We start from the raw sequence: 11,653 nt of genomic DNA on the forward strand, positions 1-11,653 counted from the left end.
GAATGAAATATGCAGGCGCCTCTCTAACTCAGCTGCTCCCAGGGATGTGCCAGTTTGCTAACTTCTCAGGGCAATACATGCCTTTGAAGGAAAACAGGACTTTGTTGATCCAGTTGTGGCTAGCGCCGTCACGTGGCCCCCTCTGTGTGATTGAATGCAGCAGGGCTGACAGCGAGATGTAAAGCATCCAGGGTACGAGGAGGAGGTGCCTGAGCTATCCGTTCCCACAGTTTCTTGGTTGACTATATTTATAGTCCACAGTTCAAAGAAGGAAGGGGAGGGCAATCAGCAGTTTGAGTCAAGGCAATCTCCTCTCTCACACATAATGCTGGAACTCAGAGGCTATTCGGTGAAGCTGCATGTCGGCAGATTCAGCAGAGACAAAGGACGTGCTTCTTCACAGAGCACAAACAATGGAAATTGCCCCAACAAGATGATAGCCACCAACCTGGGTGACTTTTAAGGGGGGGGGTTAGAAAAGTTATTAGAGGATAACAACCTTTGAAGGTGACTCAGAAATGACAACTAATCCAGAATGCGGCAGCTGGACGGTGACCGGGTGTGGCCACACACAAGATATAATTCCTGTCCTAAAGGATCTACGCTGGCTCCCAGTACGTTTCTGGGCACAATTCAAACCCTTGGTATTGACCTTTAAACCCCTAAACGGCCTCGGCCCTGTATACCTGAAGGAGCATCTCCATCCCCATCATTCAGCCCGGACACTGAGGTCCAGCTCCGAGGGCCTTCTGGTGGTTCCCTCAATGCGAGACGTGAGATTACAGGGAACCAGGCAGAGGGGCTTCTCGGTGGTGGCGCCCGTCCAGTGGAACGCCCTCCCATCAGATGTCAAGGAGATAAAGAACTACACAACTTTTAGAATACATCTGAAGGGAGGGTTTCAATGCTCAATGTTTTATTGTGTTCTTATATCTGTTGGAAGTCACCCAGGGTGGCTGGGGAAACCCAGTCAGATGGGTGGGGTACAAATATTAAAATTGTTGTTGTTCTAAGGCTGTCAATGGCTACTAACCTTCATGGCTGTGTTCTCCCTACACTTTTGGAGACAGTATGCCTCTGAATGCCAGTTGCTGGGAATAACGAGTGGGGAGATTGCGGTTATTCTCTTTGCAGGCTTCCTATAGGTTGGTCTCTAAGCAAACAGGATGCTGGGTGAGATGGACCATTGGTGTGATCCCTCCGATGTTCTTCTGCTCCCATGCTGTTGTTCTTGCTTGAATAGCAGTTCGTGGCTCTTGTTCCTTTGTCCAGTGGATGGAGTCCGGAGTGTCTCTCCCCACAGCCCTTGCTTGCTTCTGTAGTCTCATGGCAAATGGAAGGTGGAGCCGGGTGTCCTTTCTGGCAGGGAGGGACAGAAGCAAACTCCTTGCAGCTGCTCCTTCTCTGACTGATGGGTGAAGCCAGGTTGGCCTCTCCTTTGACTGACTGAATTTATAGGCCGGCCACTCAGTGATAGTCTCAGGGTGGGTTAAATTGTATACAGTGGTACCTTGGGTTACATATGCTTCAGGTTAGAGACGCTTCAGGTTACAGACTCCTCTAACCCAGAAATAGTACTTCGGGTTAAGAACTTTGCTTCAGGATGAGAACAGAAATCGTGCGCCGGCAGTGGGAGGCCCCATTGGCTAAAGTGGTATCTCAGGTTAAGAACAGTTTCAGGTTAAGAACAGACCTCCAGAACGCATTAAGTTATTAACCCGAGGTACCACTGTATATTAAATTAAATCATCTTCCTGGGAGACAAGGGCAGCCTCACAGTGGCCCTTAGCACCTTGGCTGATGGCAGAGACCAGCATGTTGTCCTCCAGCACTGCAGACCCAGAACAACACATGCTTCAGTTTCAAAGCCTTGGTTCTTGCACATCATATGTCTGCTAGAATGGCAACCAGCTTTGGGCAACAACAAAGGTCTCATTACAATTAATTCATCACCACCTAAACCACTGTCTCAAGGCAATTTGCACTGAAGATAATTAAAGGCAGTTAAAGGCACAAACATGACCAATACATGTGAAGTAAAACTCTTAACATGTGAACACCCATAGAAAAGCTTTGTTTATTTAGCTGGGAAAGCTTTTCAGAACAAAAATGTTTTCAACTGTTTCTGGAAAGTGCAGATAGTGGGTGCCTGTCGTGTCTCAACAGGAATGATATTCCATAGAGGAGAGGCAGCCCTGCTTCTGAGATCTTTGGAGCTCACACAAGAATTCTAGAACCATGTAATTGGAAGGGACCCTGGGGGTCATTGTGGTTCAACTCCCTACAATGCAGGAATATGCAGTTGTCCCATATGGTGATCGAACCTGCAACCTTGGAGTTATCAGCACCATGCTGTCTCCCACAGACTGCAGCGTCTAAGGCATAAGTCAGTCTCTGGAGTAACCTGGTCCTGAGCTGTATAGTATAAGGCAATGTATTCCGGACTGGATTGTTAACACCTTGGCAGGTTTTCATAAATTTTTCTGAGAATGTAAGAAGCTGCCTTATACAGTGCCAGGCCATTCATCCCATCCAGCCCAATATGGTCCATTGAGGCCAGAAGTGGCTGGTGAAAGTGTCCCAAGCAGGACCCCAAAATTATTTTAACTTGAGACATTTGGGAAGGGGTGGACTTGAAACCTTCTGCATACAAAGCATATGTTCAGCCCATATGGTGGCTTATGTCCATTGGGAATGGTTGGGCAGAAGGCAAGGAAACCAAAGGTAATGGCAGATGCAGCCAACTAATTCTAATTTTGTCCTCATCCTCCTTCCTGCTGAGTTCTGCAAGGACAACACCAAGGCAGAGGCTGATAGGCAGAACCACACCACCCCTGGCTGGTTGCAAGTAAGAAGCCAGGGGGTCACTGAGGGCAGACCGATGGGGTGGGGCAGTGTCTCATTCAGCCATTGACCTCAATGGGTGCTTCTCTAAAGATACTGCTGCTATTCCTATGGACAGGGCTGGCCTAGAATGCTTTTGGGTTATGCAAAATGGCTCCATACACTTCACCTCACACTTGATTGTGGATAAAGTCATGAAGTGGCCTTCAGTGGTCAGGGACTGTAACAAGCTGCTGAAATTTGTACAGTCTCTTCGGGGGGGGGGGTTGAAAGAAACATTGGGCCGGATCCAGCCTGTTAATTGAACTTAGTTCCAGTAGAAATCAATAGGGCTTAAGTTAAGTCATTAATAATTTGTCCAATTGATTTCAGTGGGACCTAAGTTCAACTACCTGAGTCTGGACACAACTTGTTATTTATTTATTTATGCTTGCAACTTTAATGTGCGTGGGGAAGAGAGAGAAAAAAAACAGTCCTGTGTTTGGAAATGTTCCTTAAGAGTGTTGAAGGATGCTGAAGCAGCTTGCCAGGATTTTGCATCTTGGAGGGATGGAATTCATACAGCTTGAGCATGAGTACAGTCTGCCTGCGTACTCGCTTCCCATATGCTCAGTCTGTATACATATTTGCAAATGCCTACGTGAAATTAGACAATGCATCTTCCGGTTCCGAGCTGCGAAGAATTTTCCAAGAATTCATTCTCATAATAAATAACAACTAAATGATTGCTTTCTGCATATGACATGGATGTGCAGTGACATACTCTATACCTTTTTGCTGCCCCCTGCAAGTCACAGACATTTCTTGAAATATTAAGGAAAGGAACAGCGAGATATTATTTTGTGTTTATGTCTAAGTAGCACGGTGAGGGAATGCCTGTCTCTTGTGCTTAGGATGGATCAGAATGAAGGAGGTGGCTTCATCAAATATACCAAAAATGATCATTGGGTGATGGTAAAATTAAGGCAACAATCCTCACTATCAACTAAATACCTGGTGTATGACTCTTTTAAGAGAAACAGCTATGATCCAGGAGGCCAACTCCTCAGAGGTGTGGCTTCAATGGAGATGTTTCCTTTTTGCTTTTTGCTGCTTTTACTTGTTTATTGTTGTTGCTCTTTAATCATGGGTATATATTGTGTTTTTTAACATTTATTGTAAGCCTCCAAGGAAACACTTATTGATGAGTAGATATATACAGGTAAATTGAATATATAATAGTAATAACTGTAGGTGATCTCTGTTGTCATAAAGGTAAAGGGACCCCTGACTGTTAGGTCCAGTCGTGGCCGACTCTGGGGTTGCGACGCTCATCTCGCTTTATTGGCCGAGGGAGCCAGCGTACAGCTTCTGGGTCATATGGCCAGCATGACTAAGCCGCTTCTGGCAAACCAGAGCAGCGCACAGAAACACCGTTTACCTTCCCGCCGGAGCGGTACCTATTTATCTACTTGCACTTTGTGCTTTTGAACTGCTAGGTTGGCAGGAGCAAGGACTGAGCAACGGAAGCACACCCTGTCACGGGGATTCGAAACTGCCGACCTTCTGATCGGCAAGCCCTAGGCTCTGTCGTTTAACCCACAGCACCACACTCAGAGTATAAATAGACTTAAGTCCTCGATTTCCATAGGTCTGTTCTCAGTATGACTTACAGCACAGTCCTAATAATGGGTGGCATTCCATCCTAGTCCTACATAGAGTAGACCCATTCAGGTTAATGGTCATGACTAATAGGCTCCTTCATTTCAGTGTCTCTACTCTGAGCAGAGCATAGTTGAATACATTCCATGTTTGTTACTATGGCTTTTTGTGTGTGCAGAAACCACAAAATATTGTAAACCACCCCACGATCCATGAATGAAGAGTGGTATACAAATTTAATAAATAAATAAATAAAAATGAACAAACAAACATATGTCTACTAAGACGTAAGCATTATTGAATTCGGAGGGGTTTACTCCTAGGGAAGTGTGGTTAAGTTTCCAGCCTTAGCTGGATATCACCGAGTAATACCTTCTTGGGAACAATTCCAGTGTTTGAACTTTTGTAGGGGAAATACATTTGCATTTCACATTTGCTAATCCTTCTGGACTTTGGGTTGTCTACTTTGGACTGTATGCAATGTGTGTGTGTGTGTGTGTGTAAAATATATAAATTCCCCCAAACCCCTTTATGGAACTTCCCTTTTGTTTCTATCTTTAGGATGAAACCTAATTGCCACTGCAATTGTTTCTCTCTCTCTATTGTTTTATTGTATTTAAACAGTAACATAGAGGAACCACATTTCTACTGCAAATGTATCCAGTGACTGAGTTTCTGAGTGTTTCTGGTAAAGCGGGAAGCTGGCATTTTATATTAATGGCCCAGTATCCAGCCATCTATCAGTAAGTAGTTGTTTATTGTCTGTTGGGGAAGGAATAATTTAATGAAAATCATATCTGTGTGATTAGAGTACCCAGCCTGAATGGCAGATTATGATCTTGAGACAGTCACAAGCATGTGGTCATCTGTTTCATTTGTTTATTCCTTCGGCTTTCCCTCAGAGGCATCCAATCATTTTCTATACATTTATAAACCCTCACAGAACATTTATAACCTTCCCCTCCTCTTCTCAATGCAGTTAAAAAAAAAAAATCTCGAGCACAGAATAGTTCCAGACAAAAGGCTGTCAGAGTTTCATAACTATTTTAGCTTTCATTCTTATGATAAAGAGTGAGAAGTGGCGTCAAATTAATCCATTCTCGAGAACACCTTAAAATTATAATGAGGACAAAGTGGAACAAAATGTATTCATTCTCACGGCTCCTCTCCTGGTTTCACCAGAATAGCAAATGGCAAAATATATTAATTCTTATAATAAAAATGTAATGAGGACAGGAGATGGTGCAAAATGAATTAATTGTAGCGGCAGACTCAGCAAATGAATGTGGAATTTTCCCACTCATTGCACCCAGTATAATTCCTGGATGGCCAATGGGCACCATGTCGTCCTAAATGGGATACAGTATTGGCGTTTGCATGCCAGGGACCAGTTTACTTCGAAGATCACCTTTCTGACACAGCTACAAATGCCACAATACACTTGTTCCACATTTGTAAGAAATCTGTCTTATACTGAGGCAGCACACAGACTCTGGAACTCCCTGCTTATTGAGATCAGGCAGGAGCCTTCACTGTACTCTTTTTGGCGCCTGCTAAAACCATTTTGTCAAAAAAACACACCAAAAAAAACCAAGCCTACCCAAGAATACAGGGTGTTGGCATATGTTTTAATCAGTTTGTCATCATTGATTTTGATCAATTTTTAAAAAAGTTTTAAATAGCTATTTTTCCAGATCACTTTATTGTATTATTTTTTTTATGAATCACTTTGTGGTATTTCCCTTCTAAGGTTCCAGAGCAGGTTACAGCATTAAAGCACAACATTAGAAGCAGTTTAAAACAGCTTGTAATCACAAAAAATGGGGTGGGGGGGTACACACACACACACACACACACACACACACACCCCTCATGTCAAAAGCCAAGGCAAAGAGGTATGCATTCGGCATTACACTAGAAGCTGTATAATGAAGGTGCTGGATGCACCTCTGCAGAGATAGAGTTCCACAGCTTAGGGGCCACCACAGAGAAGGCTCGTCTTTTGAGCGTGAGCCAACTGATTCACTTGAGAGCCAGCAAGACCAAAAAATGAGCGTCTTTTGGTTCAGTACTCTGGCGTGAGCCAGCAAATTCACACCAGGGAGCCAGACAAAAATAACCAGGACATTCTGGGATCCAGTCAGAAGCCAGGATGGCTTCCAAGATGTTCCGCTCAAATCAGGACAGTTGAGGGGTACACTTTTGACCTCCTGAACTTTTAGAATTAGCAAAACGTATTCCGTTTTCTTTTAAATGTGGCCATGCTCTCATTTAATATCTAAAGGGGAGTGGGAAACTTCATTTTGCTAATTTTAGATGTCCAGAAGATAAGAAATGCTTGTCCTTTTAAATAAACAATGCAATTTGTGTTTGCTTGTTGTTGTTTTTTAACGGAAGTTATAATTATAGCTGACATTTCAGAGCTCAGTGATGAAGGTGTAGATTTCGCAGAAAAGCTATTTGACTTGTGACATTAAGTTGGTGGAAGGCTGGAAAGGGGGAGAGGCGTTGCTTGAAAGCCAGTTTTGTGGGTGAATTTGGGGATAAACCAAACACCATCTTTTTATACTTGGCAATTAAAAAGGGGTCAACATCCTTTGGCAGTCAGATTTCTCAAAATGACAACCCAGGTTTCCAACCTCTCTTTACAGTTCTCACTCTGCTAATGCCACTTTAGCGCTTTTCACTATGATTACCACATCCACCGGGGGGGGGGGAGGCGTTATGTGCCTCAGAAATGCCAATTGTAATTACTCACATATTGAAATACATTTTATAGCTCATTCGTGGTGACAAGAGCTTCTTACCCTGTGAACTTTCAGGCGGTTAGGGAGAACAAATGGAGGCAGCCCAGACTTCCTTTTTAGTCTTCCAGAGGTGCTGACATGAATGAGCCACTAGGCAGCTTCGTTCCAAAGTGGCCATGATCAGCAACAGTGCCAGGTTATGGAGACAGTGGACACAATCCACCTGAGTTGTTCCATGGACACGTCTTTGTTAGCATTTCATTCCTCCGTTGCTGGATGTGTGATTGTTACATCACATGTCTGTGTTTACTTTCTAGGCTTGGAAAGTATGAGAACAGAAGCTAGTCTTATCTCTTCCACTCTATTGTACTGTCGTACTTTCTCTCTCTCTCTCTCTTGGAGAAGAAGGAGGAAAGACGCCATGATTGCTTTGTGCTGTAAGGTAAAGGTAAAGGGACCCCTGACTATTAGGTCCAGTCGTGACTGACTCTGGGGTTGCGGCGCTCATCTCACTTTATGGCCGAGGGAGTCATGTGGCCAGCATGACTAAGCCGCTTCTGGCGAACCAGAACAGTGCACAGAAACACCGTTTACCTTCCCGCTGGAGCGGTACCTATTTATCTACTTGCACTTTGACGTGCTTTCGAACTTCTAGATTGGCAGGAGCAGGGACTGAGGAACGGGAGCTCACCCTGTTGCAGGGATTCAAACCGCGACCTTCTGATCGGCAAGTCCTAAGCTCTGTGGTTTAACCCACAGTGCCACCCGCGTCCCTGCTTTGTGCTGTATATATTGCTTAATAAATACTTAAAATGCACATACCAACACTCCACTTCATTTCTGATAAACTCTGCTGAGCGTGCACATAATCTTCCGATATGTGTCGCTGGAAGCATGCTGGGACTGAAGATTTATGGACGTCCCAAGCTGTGCTTCATAAGGAAGACACCCAGAGAGGTTTGTCTCATTCTGGGGGCTGCGTGTGCCCCCCAGGCGTCTTTCCAATGGGAAATGCAACTGATGCTAAAGCAGATTCAGGATTCAATGGGGGAGGGGCAAATGCAAATACAGCACCTTTGGAAGCAATAGGATCTCTCCATTCTCATCGGAATGTTTTGATGGATTGTGTCCATGAACAGAAATAAACTGTCAAGCATGTGCTGTTTTCTCTACAGTGGAGACGACTCTCTTCTCTCTTTTTGTGGCTTTGGCAGTGGCAGCAGAATTGAATTTGGTGGCAGGCTGTTGCCATTCCCCCATCCCATTCCCACGAGGGAAGTTCTGGGGCATATTTGGCCATTGGGAGGGCAGTGGTGGTCACCACAAAGAATGACAACTGACAGAAGCTCCTGCCCAATTCAGCACTGCCATTGTTGGAGTAAGACCAAAAAGCAGAGTTCGGGAATATGGTTCTCCAGATGTTGCTGGACTGCAACTCTCATAATCTCTGGCTATTGGTCTTGTTTCTGGAGCTGATGGGAGTTGTTGTTCAGCAACATCTGGAGGGTCAGAGGTACCTCACAGTTGTCCAGAATTCACACTATTTAAGGCTGGGTCTGGGGAAATGGAGTCCTCTCCATCTGGTCCTTGGGACTCTTGCCACACCACCAACCATTGCCAGCCAAGCCCCATCTTCTCATGCCATGTCCCTCACTGGCCTGCTTTGCATCTTCCTCAAGTGTTTTTGCCTGACTGGGAGGTGTTGAACTCTTACCATGCCTTTTGCTTGCCTGGGTGGAGGACAGAGAAGGTTGTGTGAGAGTGTGCATAGAAATTAGCCTATGGGACAAAGGTTCGTTGTCCACGTTTGCCTCGGTCCCCACCTGACACTGGCATGTACCCCCAGAAGCTTGCTCAGACTTGAATGCAGCCCTCAGGCTGAAATGGCTCCCTGCTCCCAATTGAATGGCAAAGGTGGGGATTCTGTGTTGGGCTTCAAAAACCATCATCCCTGACCACTGGACATGTTGGCTAGGAGCAAGAGGAGTCCAACACCATTCGAAGGGCCACAGGTTCCCCACTGTGAAATGAGAAGCATGGCAAATGTTTTTACCCATTCATCAGCTCTGCATTCATTTCAGAATGAATGAACTAATGAAAAATAAAAAAAAACAAACTGGCTCTGTTCTGTTCCGATTTAAATTTGTTTCAGACTGAACGCATGTCTCCATCTTCTTTTTGTAGTATTTCTGGGTAGTTTCAGGAAGATGAAGATAGCGCACTGACCATGAGAAGTAGCCAGGACATGAGAGAGCGAAAGAGGTGCTTAACTCCATTAAATTCTCTGAAACATGTCACAGAATCTCAAGATGGCAGAATCAGATCTCTCTCTCTCTTGTCTCTCTGATCATGGCATTGTTTGGCTTTACCTGCTTCTGCCTGCGCTTGTTTGGCAATACTCCAGTTGCAATCAGCTTGTAATCACCCAGGGTACTCTAAGTACAGTGGCAGCATAGTTAGGAGGGAATTAATTTTCCCTCCTTGACAGTTGTTAGTGTAATTCATTCCCTTGTTTTTAATTGCTGCATCAAACTGCTTTGTGGAATATTTCATGTCACATCCCAAGAGAAATCCAAAGAATGTACCTTGCCTAGAGTAATTTGTAGATTCTCCCTATGCACAAACACATACGCACATGGCCGTGTGTCCAGATAAAAGGTTAACCTGATTAACTAAATAGATTCCGATGCACCCTTCGAAGATAAGGCTTGAGGGACAGATGTAAGGGGTGACATGAGCAAGTGTAACTCCATCAAGTTTAAGAGAGTCAAACCATCTGACATTACATCTCTATTTGGCCTTTTGTACAAACAGATTGATATCAATTTACGCTGATATAATTGTAAGCCTGGGGACGCAGGTGGCGCTGTGGGTTAAAGCCTCAGCGCCTAGGACTTGCCGATCGAAAGGTCTGCGGTTCGAATCCCTGCGGTGGGGTGCGCTCCCGCTGCTCGGTCCCAGCGCCTGCCAACCTAGCAGTTCGAAAGCACCTCCGGGTGCAAGTAGATAAATAGGGACCGCTTACCAGCGGGAAGGTAAACGGCGTTTCCGTGTGCGGCTCTGGCTCTGGCCAGAGCAGCGATGTCACGCTGGCCACGTGACCCGGAAGTGTCTCCGGACAGCGCTGGCCCCTGGCCTCTTAAGTGAGATGGGCGCACAACCCCAGAGTCTGTCAAGACTGGCCCGTACGGGCAGGGGTACCTTTACCTTTACTTTAATTGTAAGCCTGTTCACCACAATCTGGTGGAGTCCCTACTGAATAAGGTAAATAATAAATGGCATCCCCAGCTTCAGGTCCAACAGTGCTGACTTTATACAAATTAATTAAGTCATTAAAATTAAAAGAAAAAAACACAACTGCTTAATTAAACCTTTGGCATTTAAGCAGTTACCAGAAAACAACCCCCAGAATTCTTTTAATTGCTTTCCTTACATTCTTCTGAGCATTATCTTCTCGATCTCTTGTGCATTTCCCAGATTTGTTCCCTGACATCTCCCGCCTACAAATATTGTGATGCTTATCACACAGCCCAGTTGTGGGCATGCTTCCTCAGAATCCCACTGAGGCCAAAAGGAATTACTCCCCAGGACTGCACCCTCAAAAACAGACCTTAACCTCATCCTTTGAAATGTGACTGCTGCACTGTGTGGAAAATATATTTCTGAGCAATTGCTTTTCCCATGCAACAAATGTGCTTTGGTCGTATTGGACAGTGTTTGTGACATCATCTGGGGTTAAGCAGCGTAACTGCGACTTCCCAACACTTCATGCATGGAAACATTCAGGGATTACAAAGAGAGAGAGTTAAAAGTATACTAGGAGGTAAGCATTTCAGCACCTTTCAACAAGTTTCTTGCTGCAGCTCAGGCAGGGTAGTGGAGCACACAACCTTGGGCAGACAATATTTATTAATCTCTTTCTACTGAACACTTTATCCCACTTTTCCATCATGCGTAGTCAACTACAATATAGGAGTTCAAAGCAAATCATGATAAAACCGCAATAAAAAGAAGCTACTTACAAAGCAGAACAACGTCAGAAATGGCATTTTAAAAATGCTGCAGTAGCAGAATTAGCAAAAAGTCACACTTCAATTCCAGCACAAGCACAGAAAAATAATTTGACCTTCCATTTGAGCCTAAATGATGAACATGTAGGTGCCAAGCAGACATTTGTGAGGAGTAGGATGGCCGGGGTGGGGTGGGGGAGGAACAGGGGTTTTGCAGCTCGAATAGTTGCACAGAAGATGGGATGCCAACAGGTGTCACTGAACTCCTTCTTCTATACAATTACTAAAGGTGCGTAAGTCCTGTCCTTTATTTCATCTGTCCACCCTAGTGGGGAGGGAGGGTGTCCCAAATATGTGATGCTATCACAGAAAAGGTTCTGCCCCTGGTTGCCACCTTCCTGGCCTATGAAA

General features: G+C 44.8%; 1 long non-coding RNA gene across 1 annotated transcript; it reads right to left on the reverse strand.

Moving 5' to 3' along the window:
* Window positions 1-926: 926 nt before the first annotated feature.
* Window positions 927-8,268, reverse strand: LOC307226877. The gene is made up of 3 exons (XR_013843644.1): window positions 8,055-8,268; window positions 7,293-7,545; window positions 927-1,359 (listed from the first exon to the last, which is right to left on the reverse strand). It is a non-coding gene; the product is annotated as an uncharacterized lncRNA (long non-coding RNA).
* Window positions 8,269-11,653: the final 3,385 nt, after the last annotated feature.

The sequence above is a fragment of the Podarcis cretensis genome (genome assembly GCF_951804945.1).
Source record: "Podarcis cretensis genome assembly, chromosome: 11".
NCBI classification, from domain to species: domain Eukaryota; kingdom Metazoa; phylum Chordata; class Lepidosauria; order Squamata; family Lacertidae; genus Podarcis; species Podarcis cretensis.